Here is a 16,058-nt window from a genome sequence, read left to right as displayed (position 1 = left end):
CTGCTCCCTTTCCCTCCTTGTGTCATTTGGTGACACCAATGTTAAATATGAGTGAATGATTGATGTTACTACTCAAATCTCTAAGACATTCCTCACTGTTATCTATTCCATTCTCTATCTGTTATTATGACTTTATGATTTCAATTGTCCTATCTCTTGGCTCATTGGTCCTTTCTTCTTCCTGTCAAAATATGTAGTAAATGCAGTAGCGCATTTTAATCTCATTATTGTTTTTTTTACATTGAGTGTTGAGGGCTCATTTTTCACTAAGTGCCACTGGGCTTCTATTTACTCCCACTGGCCATGGGATTTTAACTAGTTTGTGCAAAAGAACATATTGAAGATGGAGGCAGACTGCTAAATTCCTTGTAATAAAGTTCAGTTAGCAAGAAATGAGACCTATAAATACCTACCCTATGGATAAATGGGGAATTCTTTAAGGGTATTCAGTTCCACAGAAATTTCCCTGTGAGATAAACCCACAGAAGTCACCTAAATACATGTACCCGTATTGGCTATTCTTTCCCTATTTTACTCTGCCCAATCTCCCCCTTCTCCTCCCTGAGATTATACCCTAAATAAACAACCTGTACATTTGTGCTTGAATCAGGACCTACTTTGAAGGATAAACCCATACAAAACTCTATGACAAATTAATGAAAATTATTGCTTCATTGCACATTATCTTTAAAATAATTAACATTTAAATTCTGAATTATAATCAATACAGAAGTAGTATGCTCTTATCCACATATCTTTTTGATCATTGGCCTATAGAATTGTGAGCTGATCTGAAGTTTACCAAAGCATTAGTAATAGAATAAAAAGACATTTACATTTAACTATTTTCTACTTGGCCTTCTCCAATAGGAGAGTTGTTATGCCACAGATCAAAGATCATCACCATGCTCTCACTCCAGCTGAAATGATGCTTTATGTTTCTGCATATCAGTGTCTTCTCAGGCCCTGTGTCTAATAGTCCTTGCAATGTCTGGCTATTGCTCTTTCACCAGAGCAAAGTTATATGAGTAAATGGATTAGGTCCTTTAAGGGAAGTTCTAAGTGACAACCACCGTGTATACTAGCCACAGTGTTGCAGAATCCTTAGTTGTAAGGATCCAACTACTTCTTCAGGCAAGATGTTCTGAACCTAAACATTGCTTTGCATTTGAGAAAATAGTAAGGGATCATGAATTTCTACAGTGTCTGCAACTTCAATCTCTCCCTCTTCCATTTACCCTTCTGTGGTTTTTAAATGTTAGGCAGTAGACTTGTTGGCTTCTTGCATATTTTGCCACTAGGATTTTAAGCAGTATTTATCATACCCACATTTGCTTATGAATCAAATCCCATTGGCTATTTATTTGACCTTGATGGCTGTTGAAGTGGTTGAAGTCTACTAGATTCTAGGTGTCAAATAGTGCTATTTGGCTTCTTCAGGGTCCCTGCATTCCATGGATTACAGAGAACAGCTGTGTTTGCATCTTTCTTAAGATCACTCCTAGCCTACAGAGGAAGACCCCTCTGCACTTTCCTGGTGACATTTTAATCAATACGTCCCAAATGGCCTTGGTGAATTATGTATACTACTCTAGAATATAATCATTTGATGAGACTCTGGCCTTCCATAATACATCAATGGCCCAAATCACACTATCATCCTCCAGAGAAACTCAGTAAATTCCACCACACTGACTTCTGGAACTAATGAAATGCCTCTTCTGGATGTCACCTGACCTCCATCCTTAAAAGCTGTCTGCACCAAAGCCCATGCATGGACTCACCTCTCTCCATCTTGGGTTTGGTGACCTCAGCCCGGTAGCGCAGAAATAAACTCATCCACTTTAAATTTCCTTGTCTACCTTTTTTCTTTCTCACTTTTTTGTTGGGGACTAGAGGCTAACCTAAGATGGTGATTAAGCCAACATGGCCACCTGACTGATGCAATAGCACCTACATATTACAACAAGGTTCTTCACGGAAATAGGTTCCTGCCAAGAGTCTGTTCTGCCCCGTTTTCCCCTGGCAACAGGTGCCACCAATCATCTAACCAACCCTTCCCGCCAGCGCGAACTCCCTCCTATCATAATGCTCCACATACCCTACTTCCCTCCCAAATTCGGTATATATACACCTGGCTTGCTTAATAAAATTTGCAGCTTGATCAGAATCCTGTCTTGCTGTCCTTCTTGCGTCTCTCTGTCCCATAGCCATTCTTCCCTCAGCAGGTGGCGGACCCCGTTGACTGTCCTGCGGGTCGGGACAATTGGCGCCCAACGTGGGGCTCGACCGCTAGCTGAGAGATAGAAGCGTTGTGCGCCAAAAAATGAGGAGGGCCCTCCCATAACCCCGGACTGCCACAGAAGTAACTCGCCTGTGAACGCAGCCCCGGCAACATTGCCTCGCGCCGACGGACGAACAAAGAAAAGAGCGAAGGATCACGCAGTGAGTCACTTTCATTTTCATTTAAAAAATTCACTATGGGACAGGAATCTAGTACACATGAGCTTTACGTGAGACAATTAAAAGAAACCCTCAAGACGCGAGGAGTGAGAGTTAAGAAAAAGGACCTTAGAAATTTCTTTCAGTTTGTCTATCAAACCTGTCCATGGTTCCCTGCTGACAGGACCATAGACCAAAAATGCTGGTCAAGAGTAGGAGATTGTTTAAAGGACTATTATAAAATTTTCGGGCCCGAAAAGGTATCAGTTACAGCCTTCAATTATTGGAACCTAATCAATGAGGCCATAAAACTTCCCCTTCAGACCCTGAAATACTAGAGCTTTGTAGACAGGGAGAAAATGCCTTAAAAAATTCAGACCCTGAAATACTAAAGCTTTATAGAGAGGGAGAAAATGCCTTAAAAAATGCACGTCCCCTCTCCAGACCCCACTCAGAATGTAATTCTGTCACTATAGATATACCAAATGACACTGACCTCCAAGAAGATAAAACTCCCTGTGCCGAAAAACCCCTCTCAGCTTTTAATAACCTCCCGGCCTTCTGACCCCCCCCATGTGCCATGTGCGCCACAACCTCCTCACCATTGCTATCCTATAATGCCCTGAGTTCCGCCCTTCCTGCCACAATATACAGCCTTGGAGGAAGCAGCCACTATGCTCAGAAACAGTGCCAATGCCTTTAATGAACTCTTTGCCCAAGAACAGGCCAGAGCTAGCCGACAACAACTGCAAAATAATCACCTCCTTAACTCCCTGCAAACCAAACCGCCAGTCAGGCACTCTCTTCTCTCTCTCTAATGACTAACCAAAATAAGCCCTCTAACCCCCGCTGTGCCCACTACACTGTTCCGGTCCTCCGTAGCCAGCAAAAGGCAAGGACAGAAGCTTCCGAGCCTCAGTCTGAACAGGAAAGCAGTGAGGGGGAAGGGAGCAAGAAGGCCAATGATGAGGATGAAATAAAATCAGAATGTAGCCACGACCGTAGCCACGAGTGGGAGGAAACACCCCGAACCAATAAATACAAAAGGATTAATCTAAAATATTTAAAAGAACTAAAGAAAGCCGTACATGATTATGGAGCAACTGCCCTTTTACTCTGGCTTTGCCAGACAATATTAGCGAAAAGGAGCTTACTCCAAATGATTGGTCACAGCTCGCCAGAGCCACCCTATCAGGTGGCGATTTCCTGTTATGGAAAGCGGACTATGAGGAGCAGTATAAAAAGTATACTGAAAGCAACATCTTAAAAGACAGCACAAAATCTTGGTCATTAAAAAAGCTTCTGGGGTCAAGTCCTTATCATCTTAATTCTACCCAAGCACAATACCCTCGAGGACTTGGTCTCCAGGTGCAGTCCGCCGCCATTGAAGCATGGAGGCTACTCCCCCAAAAAGGGGCTCTCAGTTCCTCTTTATCAAAAATAGTTCAGGGCCCCAATGAGCCGTATACTGACTTCCTCAGTCGGCTACAGACCGCAGCCCAATGCATTCTCGGTGATCAGGAAAGCGAAAGCGATTTTATCCAGCATCTCGCTTACGAAAATGCTAACACCGCCTGTCAGGTGGCAATCCGCCCTTTTCGTAACACTGACCTCTCCAATTATATTAAACTTTGTAACGGAATAAATCCTAATACTCTAGCAATATTAGCTGTCTTACAAAATCGCCCTCAAAACAACGGCCCCATCTGTTTTAATTGTAACAAATCGGGTCACTATTCAAAAAATTGCCCCCTACACATTATTTTTGAATAATGGAATATGGAATAAAGCCTAAACTAATATAATAAGTGCTGAGGGTTTGTAAAAATAGAAATTATGGTTAAAATCAAGAAAGATTTAATGAGTCTAAAATGACTTCTTCTAAATGTTTTCTTGAACTTTTAGCCTGTTCTAATGAAAAGATATAAAAAATTCTAAATAATTAATTAGAAAGCAAAGAGTCTGTGTTTTATCAAAATAACTTATGTTAACTTTTATCATGTTGTTATCTGTATAAAAAATACTGATTTTCTCCTGGGTATCATTATACTGGCAAAAAGTGCTTCTTTTCTTGCCAAAAATCAGGTGGCTTAATCTATTAATCTAAGTACTATTACTATAAATGAATCTATTACTGGCTAAATCATATTCAAATCATATAAATACCTATATTCCTTTAAGCCAAAATATCTTAAGGCTTTGTCCAATCTTTATATAAACTACATATGTATAAGCTAAATTTATCCTAAAATAACCATGGCTTATATTGGAAGCAGATCAGATTTGAGGGTTGAATGCAAGGAAAAAATATACTTGTGGAGTCTTTTTTGTTCACCTGATGTTGCCATTACATGTAACTGATATTGCTATCACATGACCTTGGTAAAAAATAGTTAAAATGTACACTCTAGCTGGGAGGACTGGCTATCCCCCCAGAAAGAGGTGTACTTTAATAAAGATATCTAGGTCCCAGGAAGCTCCTCTTGGTCCCTAGCCAGTTCCCAGAGGACCCAACTGGGCCCGGTGATGTAAGCAAACCGAAATTTGGCCACTATTGTGAGAAAATACCGTAAAAACTGCATGCAATAAATTTAAAATTAGCAAAAACGCACAACCAATTATAAAGAATCCACATTCCTGCATTCCTTTTATCAATCCAATGAATTCAATTTTAAAAATCTGGTCATTTGCTATGGGTACACGTCACTATTGACACTCTGCATTCATTTTTGCTACCTGCCACTTTAGGAATTCCTTAGCATATAAAAACTGATAATGGTCCTGAATACACAGGTCAAATGTTTAAAAAATTCTGTCAACATTTGGCGAGGACCGGATCAGATCCTAATATGGGGCAGAAGATCATCAGTGTGTATATATTCTAAAGAATTCGATTCAGTCAGATGGTTGCCAGAGCGATTAACAAAACAAATAGACAATAACAATCTGTCCAGGGCAAAAAAGTTGCCCTGAGAAAAGGCATTTTTCTCTCTTTCTTTCTCCAGCACAGCTGAAGCTACTAATAAACCAGCAAGCCCTGCTATAACCTATTCAACGATGGCTAAGCTGACAGATGACTGAAGTCTAAGAATCCATCTACTAGTGTTGCTGGTCTAGGGACCGATATCGCCTTAATCACCCTCCAGCAACAGAGCCTCTCCCACCTAAGGGCTGCCATAGACGAGGACTTAACCCGTATTAAAACTTCCATCACCCACCTTGAAAAGTCCCTTACGTCCCTATAAAAAATAGTTCTCCAAAATAGAAGAGGGCTAGACCTTCTCTTCCTTAAACAAGGAGGGCTTTGTGCAGCATTAGGCGAGGAATGTTGCTTTTATGCTGAACATTCTGGCTTAATTAAAGATTCAATGACCAAACTTAGGGAAAGAATTGCAAACCACAAACATGAGCGGGAAGCCCAAGGAGGTTCCTCCTGGGGACTTAACGAAATCCTTCCCTACCTCCTCCCTATATTAGGCCCTTTAATAACCCTACTCCTTATAATATCTATTGCACCTGCCATTATAAGGAAAATACTCCAGCTTGTAAAGGATCAAGTTAACTCAGCCCTAGGGAGGCCGATTCAGGTGCATTACCAAAGGCTCCATCTCCAGGACCAAGGCGTGACCCTGGAAGTCCAAGAAAACATCTACCCTCTGCAAACCCCTCCTACAGGAGCAGTATATAACTCGAAGATATGCTTCCAGCTTACGCTGTGATTGGTACCGCTGGGTGCGAGGCAAAGCACTGCAAAGGAGGGTCAAATGATCAAATAGGCCGTTTCGAGCTCCTTGAGGAATATGCCTCATTTGCACAAAGGTTTGCTCTGCAATAATTCCTTTCCCCAGAAAACAGAGCCACCAACAACTTGGGGAATGAGTCCTCTATTCCCCCCAGCCGGTTAAAGCCAAAGGACAATAAATGTCCTACTCCTTCCCTGTCAAATCAAACAAAGGGAGGAGATGTTGGGGACCAGAGGCTAACCTAAGATGGCTATTAAGCCAACATGGCCACCCTGACTGATGCAATAGCACCTACATATTACAACAAGGTTCTTCACGGAAATAGGTTCCCGCCAAGAGTCTGTTTTGCCCCATTTTCCCCTGGCAACAAGTGCCACCAATCATCTAACCAACCCTTCCCGCCAGCGCGAACTCCCTCTTATCATAATGCTCCACATACCCTACTTCCCTCCCCAATTCGGTATATATACACCCGGCTTGCTTAATAAAATTTGCAGCTTGATCAGAATCCTGTCTTGCTGTCCTTCTTGCGTCTCTCTGTCCCATAGCCATTCTTCCCTCAGCAGGTGGTGGACCCCGTTGACTGTCCTGCGGGTCGGGACACTCTTTCATCTCCTAAACCTTTCATCTTGGTGCCAAAACCTGGAAGAGAGTTCAGGTGCTGCCCGCCTGGCCAGGGACCCCCTGGCTTCCTCTCTCCTCCTTCCTCCACATAGCCAGTGACAAGGGATCCTTTGGCCTGCTGCTGCATACACCATGGATTGGGCAAGTTCCTTCCCTCCAAGCCCTGCTGCTGGGTCTCACCATTCCGAGAGAGCCTGTCTCTAAATTACTCTCCAAAATCGTGAATTCATGTCAGGTTCTCTTCCAAGGGCTGAGGTGAATGGGGATGCCCACAAGCCTCATTCCCTTTCCCGGGACTTGAAAAGTTGTGGGGACACCCCACTTCTCATTTTCCCCCCAAATTCAGATTCAGGACCTGAAAGGGCCTCAAACCAGGGTGAGACGTCCCCTGGGGAGACTTGCTCCCACTTGTAAGAGCTCTGAGGGCTCTCTCAGGCTGTTGGGACACTGACATTCCCTGGGCCAGTTCTTTGTCCTGTGAGACCCATCAGTATGTGCAACAAATCCTCAAAAACCAAAACTTATACTCCTCTGGGTTGTCTTCTGACAAAACTATCCACACTGGATTTACTTCCAGACATCCAGCCAAAATGTCTCACTTACTTTTGTAAAAAGACTTCGCCCTAATATCAATTGGATAATGATTCTCATTGGCCTGAAGATGGGACTTTCAATTTTAATATCCTTACAAACCTCCGCAACTTTTGCCAGAGGAATGACAAATGGGCCGAAATTCCTTATGTCCAGGCTTTTTTCCTTCTGTGCCCCCGCCCCTCCCTTTGCAACTCCTGCCCTATGGTTCAAGTTCTCCTAGCCAAGGAAACTTCCAAAACCCCACTTCCCTCCAATGAAACTTCCTCCTTTTCTGCCACCCTCAATTCATCTTCCTTTAAAGGACCAAGGCCACCACCGCATCTTGGGAAACTATCCTCCTCTCCCTTGCTCCACCCTCCCCTCCCTCCAGGGGTGCTCCAGCCACCATCTTACCCCCCTCTTTATCCCACCACTCTGGCAGCATTTCAGCTGCCCTCTTATCCTTCCCTTCCTCCTTCTACTCCAAAGGCTCTCCCATTACTGGCATGCCCTTCACCTCCCGCTTTGGCTCTTCTACCACTGGCTATTTCCTTGCTATGCTCACCCCTAAGCTCCCATACCTGCTCAAAAAGTACTTTACTCTGTCCCCTTCAAGAGGTTGTGGGACCTGAAGGGTTAATTTGGGTACACACTCCGTTCTCTCTGGCTGATCTTTCACACATTGAAAACTGGTTGGGCTCCTTCTCCAACGATCCAACTATCTATAATAAAGAATTCCAATATCTAGCTAATGCTTACGACCTCACATGGCATAACATTGATGTAATCTGCTCTTCTTCCCTCACTACAGATGAAGTGGACTGCATTTTCAATGCAGCCAGGGCTCATGCTAACCAGGTGCATATAACCAACCACACCATGCTGGTAGGGGCTGAGGCAGTGTCAAACCAAGAGCCAGAGTGGGAATATCAGGTTGACACTCCAGTGGGAAGAAATGGGCAGGCTAGATGGGACAAAATGCTTACATGCCTCATAGTGGGCATGCAGAAAGCATCACATAAAGTAGTAAACTTCCATAAGCTAAGGGAAATTACCCAGGGTCCTGATGAAAACCCAGCTGCTTTTCTACACTGGCTCACAGAAGCCCTCTCCCAATATACCCACTAGACCCTGACTCAGAGGCTGGTAAAACTGTTTTAGCCACACATTTTATATCCCAGTCAGCCCCAGACATTAGGTGCAAACTTAGAAAATTCGAGGATTGTCTTCAGGCCCCTATCTGTGACCTGGTAAACATGGCTTTTAAAATTTTTAATGCTCGTGATGAACTAGAGAGAGCAGAAAAGGAATTCTGGGACTGCTGAAAGGTGAATTTACAAACCCAATTCCTGATCACAGCTCTGTGGCTCGCTTCAATGGAGAAGAAGCCGGCTACGACTAATCTACCACCAGGAAAGTGCTTCAAATGGGCCTCAAAGGACACTGGTCTGGCCAGTGCCCCAATCCTTGACCACCAAAGGGACCATGCCCTCTCCGTGGTACAAAGTGACTGCCCCTCAGCATCTGGTCATGGAGGGGAAATCCTTCCAACCCCTAACCCACCACTAGTGGTCCTGAGCCTGGCCACCAACAACTGATGATGCCTGGCCTCAGCGACCCCAATCACCCTTGTCAAGCCCAGGGTAACAATCAAGGTAGTGGGTAAGCCCACCTTCTTTTTAGTGGACACAGGGGCTACCTTTTCCATCCTCGCCTCTTACTCAGGTCAACTCTTTCCTTCCCAGGTCATGGTTATGGGCATAGACGGCCATCCTTCATGCCCCTTAACTACTGGACCATGTACATATTTAATAGAAGGGTACCCCATTACACATTCTTTCTTAGTAATGCCTTCTTGCCCCAACCCGCTAATGCGGTGAGATCTTCTTGCCAAATTAAGAGCCCCACTACACTTGATAAAAAACCCTCAAACAGAACTTCATAGCACGTGCCAGACTAACGTCATTATCCACAACACATTCATGTCCCCAAAGGACAATATTTCTGGTGTAATGGAACTCTTCCCAAGTGCCTTAACTCCACTTCCCCAGGACCATGCTTCCTAGTAACTATTGTTCCTCAATTGACCCTCTATGGGGAGTCCAAAATAACTTGCCTACTGCCCTCTCCTTGCTCAAAAAGGGCTGCCTTTCTTCCTATCCTAGTAGGCAGCAGCCTAACTGCTTTGGTCGCAGTCTCAGCCACAGCAGGAGGGGTGCTGGGACACAGTATTTTAACCTCTCAAAACTTTGAAACTCGACTACAGGGAGCCCTGGAATCAACATCAGAATCCCTCTCCTCTTTACAATGCCAACTCACCTCACTAGTCCAGGTAACTGTTCAAAATTCACAGGCCTTAGACCTGCTGACAGCCAAAAAAGGAGGAACGTGTATATTCCTCCAAGAGGAATGCTACTATTATGTCAATGAGTCGGGTCTGGTGGAACAAAATATTCAAACCTTAAACAAACTAAGAGACAATCTCTATCACAGAAAACAAGGAACCAACTCTGCCTTAAGCTGGTTTTCTTCTCCTCTGGTGACATGGTTCCTCCTGCTACTAGGACCAGTTATCCTAATCTGTCTCTTTTTTCTCCTAGCTCCCTGCTTCTTCAACTTCTTTCAAGGATGCATGAAGGAACTATCCCAGATAGCAGTCAACCAAATGCTCCTGCATCATTATCATCACCTGCCTTCCTCACCAAATTCCTACAGCCAGGTTCCCCACTCCCCTGGCCATGATGGTTCCAGCCTATAACCCCAGCCACCCCATTACAGCAGGAAGTAACCACAAAGATCTCAGCACCCTATTATCACAAAAAGGCTGGAATGTTAGGTCGGAAGAATGGGGAAGGGCACTGCAACTGGAGCTGCAGAGGCTGTGTCACCCCTTCTAACCTGACTTCTGGAACTAATGAACTGCCCCTTCCAGATGTCACCTTACCTTCATCCTTAAAAGCTGCCTGCACCAAAGCCCATGCATGGACTCACCTCTCTCCATCTTGGGTTCAGTGAGCTCAGCCCAGGAGTGCAGAAATAAACTCACCCACTTTATATTTCCTGGTCTACCTTTTTTCTTTCCCACCCTTTTGCCTCCTAAACCTTTTATTTTCCAGTACTAAAATTCATGGGTGAATGATTTTTAGCTGAGATAATATATTTTAACATGCTAATTCCCACCAGTGTATTTTATTAATCTTCTGCAAAGTAATTTTTACATTTTCTTTTCAAAATAAATCTACTGGGGAGAAAGAAAGAATGTAAAATACATTCCATCCATTCCCAGATTTTTCTTTTGGCATGGGTAGGCTCTGGGAATTGAACCTAGGGCTCCAACTTGGCAGGTGAGAATTCTTGCCACTGAGCCACCATTGCACTGCCCAGCTCCCAGATTTTTAAACTCAGACTAAGCACATTTAAAGACAGGTTAAAAAAATAAAAAGGTGACAAATACCTTGAAAATCAGTTCCAATTGTAGAATACGAATTTTTATTTTACTTAATAAAACTTATATTTATATACACTACAAACCATATGAACTCAAGTCATATTAGAAGACAAATACGTAGAGAAAAAATCAGAAAAACCACAGGTATTTATTGAGTTGTCAAACATTACACAATATTCATTAGACATTGTGAAATACAAACACTGGGAGTTTTACTTTTAGAAGAGATACTGCTGCTTCCTATGGAACAGAGCTTGAAGGATATTAAGGAATGAGAAAGAGATGGGATGAGGGGATCTGAAGATCAGCAATAACAGCAACAGACAACTTTATTCTTAACCAGATCCAGCCTATATACTATAGGGTGATGAAAGACATGCATGCGTTTCCAGAAGGAACAGAGGGCTTATTTTTCAGTTCTCTCTCCTTTCGTACTTAACATAATCATTAGGGGTAGACATCTTCTGCCTCCCAGACTGTTCTACGTAACAATCTTCACAGTTTACTGCCACCACCACCCTGACACCAGCTGCTCACAACAAATTCTGCAGGTCTTGTTTTAACACTTGTTCCTACATTTCCCCCTCTTTATTTTATTAGCTGAGGTGACTGTACCTGTCTTAGGTTGCCCTTAAGCTCTGAAGGAAGAGTCTTACCCATCATTGGCTACCAGCCAAACTCTCTGACTTTGATTCAGGAGGGAGCCATGGGGGTCTTTTGCCAGAATCACACTGTTAGCACAGCTTTGCTTAGTGGTGTGACTTGCTACTTTGAACATTTGTTGTTTGACACAGCTAAGGAGGAAGAGAAAGAGTATAAGCAACCCCAAACCTAAGCCTACAGTCAAAAAAAATTATGTGATTTCCACCAGTAAATAAGATTAAGATTTTTTAGCTCTTGGGTAAATTATTGTGTACCATCATCTTCATAGGCTACATGGAAATTATCTTGAGATATTTCTAATACCGTTTTGGGAATTTTAAGATATCAAGACTTAAACTATCCAAGTGCCCCCAAAAATGCCTCTTTACCTTTTCCCAATCTATTTCAGATTGATTATATCTTAAAGGGGTAATATGAAAATTGCTCTTATTTCAGTCACATTTTAAACTTCCTTAAAAAAATTAAATTATACACTTGATCTCCAATATGAATCAATGCTGTCTCTATATAATTTAGTCTATTATTAATTTGCTCATCAGTATAAGATAGACTATGCCACAGTTCACTGGCATTTTTGTGCCATTTTCTAACATAATGCTGCATCTGTATAGTTTGATGCAATGCAGTTTCCAGCAGCTGCAGCCACTGTGATAATTCCAATGATTCCAATGATAGCTGCAATAATGAGTCCAATTAGTCTCTCAGTCTTTTTCAAATATTCTTTTGCCAAATGGATCAGGATTTGTGTTTCTGGAGAGGATTGCAAAGATCTTGACATCTGCATCAGCAGACAAATACCTCTTCTTCTCCTTGCTGCCATAATTGTCTCATTATCCTGCAATTAAATGCTTGGAAACAAGTGAGCAATTCTCACAATTAAAATTTTGATTTCTTATATGCATATGAACTTTAACAAATGCATATGAATCTCTCATACATATTTGCATATAGTATTTATGGCTGCTATTTAAAGAGAAGTTAAAGTTACTTGAATTTGATATAAAAATTGGTTTCACTCTTAGGAAAATTTTCTATAAATTTCTCTAATGTTATATTTATCATCCCATGGATTTGGCACAAATCATCCTCTATGTATTAAGCTCTGATTTAGCTTGCCTGTCCATATAGTCTCAGTTATCTCCAAGTTAGAGATGGGAGGCCCCACATGGGTCACATCTCTTACTGTTCCATAAGAATCATTAATTGGTCCTGGCTTTCGTTTGGCATGGGATTGTTCCTATTGAACATTTTCTGACTCAATTGTATATGAATTTTTATATAAAGGCAACTCTTTAAGAACAAGATCAGAAATTAATTTTTCTTTATCCGGCTCTGTTAAAGGTATTGTAAAGAAGGAATTTTTTAAATCTATTTTTATAATAGAGCAGTTTTTAGGAATTATAACTGGTATGGGCAAGTCAGGTTGTTATGATTCCATAGGTTGAATTACAGGATTAACTTTTATCAAATCAGTTAACATTTTCCATTTTCCAGATTTCTTTTTTATAATAAATACTGAAGAATTCCAGGGACTATGAGATTCTTCTATATGTCCCACTTTAAATGATTCTTGAACTAACTGAATTAGAGCCTCCAACTTCTCTATAGATAAGGGCCACAAAGGCTCATTTGTTTTCCAAGTTAAAGGTGTGGATTGGAGTATTATGTCAGCAGTGGGCTCAATTATATATTCGGATAGCTGAGAAAAAGTACATACTGGAGCATGTTTAAGGTTAATAATCCTGTACATGACAAAGAAAAGTTTCTGAGATTGAGAAAATTTTGTGCCTCTAGTGGACAGCATAGATTTATAGAGGTTACTTTCTGCTGAACCTGAATACCCAATGTTTTACACCTAACTGAAAATATCTCCAATTCATTCCTTACCCTTTTGTAGCTTTTGTTAGCTCTTTGCGGTATTTGCAGTGGATGTCCCTGGAGTGTCTCTTCACTTTTTGCTTTAAGAGTTCCCCTATTGTATCCCTGTCTGGGCACCAATTGCCAAGTCCAGCTCAAGCAACTGTGCAAACAGGGTCAGAGGGGGCAGTGGGAGATTGAGAAAAAACACAATGCAGAGTTTAAGAGAAAGTGAGGGCTGGGTGGTTCATTGCCTGACTGAAGACAATGAGGAAATATAAGCAGGAATATCTCCCCCATTTTATTATGCTCACTGCAAAGCCTTCATAACCAATTTCTATTATTTAAGATTTAAAACATTACAGCCTTGAGGCTGAAACAAGTAACAATGCTTCTGTATTAAAGAAAACAACTCAGTGACCCTGAAGTCTTCATTGAGACCCCTGTAGTTTCTAACAATGTTTTTAACACAAAAACATACTCCTCCATCCACTTATTACGATTACCCAGCACCCTGATGCTACAAGGAAAATGCTTATTTTTACAAATATGGCTTACTTTAGCAATATGACTCAAGTCCTCTTCTATAAGCTGGACAAATATCCCTCTAATGGAGACTTTTCTTTGGTCCCCCAATATTGTTTTGGAGTCTTCTTCTTCGTGTCCCACGTTGGCTACTAGATGTTGCTTCCTATGGAATGGAGCTCGAAAGATATTAAGTAATGACGAGAAAGAGATGGGATCAGACGGTCTGAAGATCAGCAATAACAGACAACAGACAACTTTATTCTTAACCACATTACAGCCTATATACTACAGGGTGACAAAAGGCATGCATGCATTTCCAGAGGGAACAGAGTGCTTATTTTTCAGTGCTCTCTTCCTTCATACTTAACATAACCATTTGGGGTAGACATTCTTTTCCTCCCAGACTGTTCTATATAACAATCTCCACAGTTTATTGCTACCCCCACCCTGACGCCAGCTGCTCCCAACAAATTCTGCAGGTCTTGTTTCAACCCTTGCTCCTATAAGAGACTTTCCCAATACTTTCTTCAATGCCCTCCAAACGTCTTTATTTCTCAGGCTATAAATAAAGGGGTTCAATGAGAGGTAATGATTAAAAAGAGCACTTATACAGCTTTTTTTCTGGTTGGGACTATGTGAGGAACCAGAACTCATATAAGTGATGATGGCTGGTCCATAAAAAACCCCGCAAGCATCAGATGGGAGGAGCAAGTGACCACAACTTTGTTCCTTCCCTTGGGGGAATTCATGTGGAGAATAGTAAATAAGATTATGTTATAGGAGGAAAAGATGGCAATAAGGGGTATAAGGAGTAGGGCAATGCCCATCACAAGTATTGTCAACTTATATGCGGAAGTATCCTCATAGGAGACTTAACAGAAGAAATGTTCTATCTCCTTGTGGCCACACTTAGGTAAGTGCATGGTGTATGCAGTCTGGACTAGAGCATCCAGGGCACCCCCAGCCCAGGACCACATGAAAACATCTGGCAGGCCCTCTGGCTCATAATGACTGGGTATCTCAGTGGATGGCAGATGGCCACATAGCAATCCCAGGCATGGAGAGTTAGGAGAATGCATTCAGCTCCCCAAGCATCAGAAAAAGAAACATCTGCATCCCGTTGGCTGCATTTGAAATATTTCTCTTCCCTGAGCAGAAGTCATTGGCCATCTTAGGGACAGTGGAGGAAATGAGGAGCAAGTCAATTAAGGAAAGCTGGATGAGAAGGAAGTACATGGGTGTGTGGAGCATGGAATGCACCAGGATGAGGAGACTCAGTGTGGAATTCCCTGGGAGAGCAGCAACATAGATGACGATGATCATACTAATGAGGGGGTCAGCATGCCTCATGCCAGGGAACAGCCCAAGGAGAATAAAATCCATTCCTCTTGTCTCATTCATTCCCATCTCCAACTAAATTCAACTGCTTCAACTGAAAGGTAATAGGGAAGTATTAACCAATAGTGAGCTATAACCTCATTCATTATCATACTTTATTCATAGAAGTTTCAAAACCTCCCCATCAAAACATGCTATCAGTTTTTCATTAAGAATTCTCAAATTTAGTGATGCATCAATAACATTCATATCTTAACCTCAGGGTGAGATCACAAAGGGCATACAAGATGTAAGTCATTTACTGTAAACTATTTATTAGTCTTATGTTGTTTATTATATATACATCAGCACACTTCATGCACTCAAAATGAATGTTTTAAACCCATTCTTTTTAAAATTTATTTATTTAAAAAATTAAAAACAAGCAAAAACGTTAATGTATCATTCCATTCTACATATATAATCAGTAATTCTCAATATCATCACATAGTTGTATATTCATTTCTTAGAACATTTGCATCAATTCAGAAAAAGAAAAAGACAACAGAAAAAGAAATAAAATGATAACAGAGAATAAAAGATTATACATACCATACGCCTTACCCCTCGCTTTCATTTATCACTAGCATTTCAAACTAAATTTATTTTAACATTTGTTCCCCTTATTATTTATTTTTATTCCATATGTCTTACACATCTGTTGACATGGTAGATAAAAGGAGCATCAGACACAAGGTTTTCACAATCACATGTTCACATTGTGAAAGCCATGTCATTATTCAATCATCATCAAGAAACATGGCTACAGGAACACAGCTCTACATTTTCAAGCTGTTCTCTCC

The 16,058-nt window shown here is 41.7% G+C and overlaps 1 pseudogene; it reads right to left on the bottom strand.

Annotated features, from left to right (window-relative positions):
- Positions 1–6,011: 6,011 nt before the first annotated feature.
- LOC143657791 (olfactory receptor 2M4-like) lies at positions 6,012–15,228 on the bottom strand (annotated as a pseudogene).
- Positions 15,229–16,058: the final 830 nt, after the last annotated feature.

This window comes from Tamandua tetradactyla, chromosome 15 (genome assembly GCF_023851605.1).
Source record: "Tamandua tetradactyla isolate mTamTet1 chromosome 15, mTamTet1.pri, whole genome shotgun sequence".
Classification (NCBI taxonomy): Eukaryota; Metazoa; Chordata; class Mammalia; order Pilosa; family Myrmecophagidae; genus Tamandua; species Tamandua tetradactyla.
The sequence above is the reverse complement of the archived record's forward strand: the minus strand, read 5'-3'. Positions and strand labels throughout refer to the sequence as shown.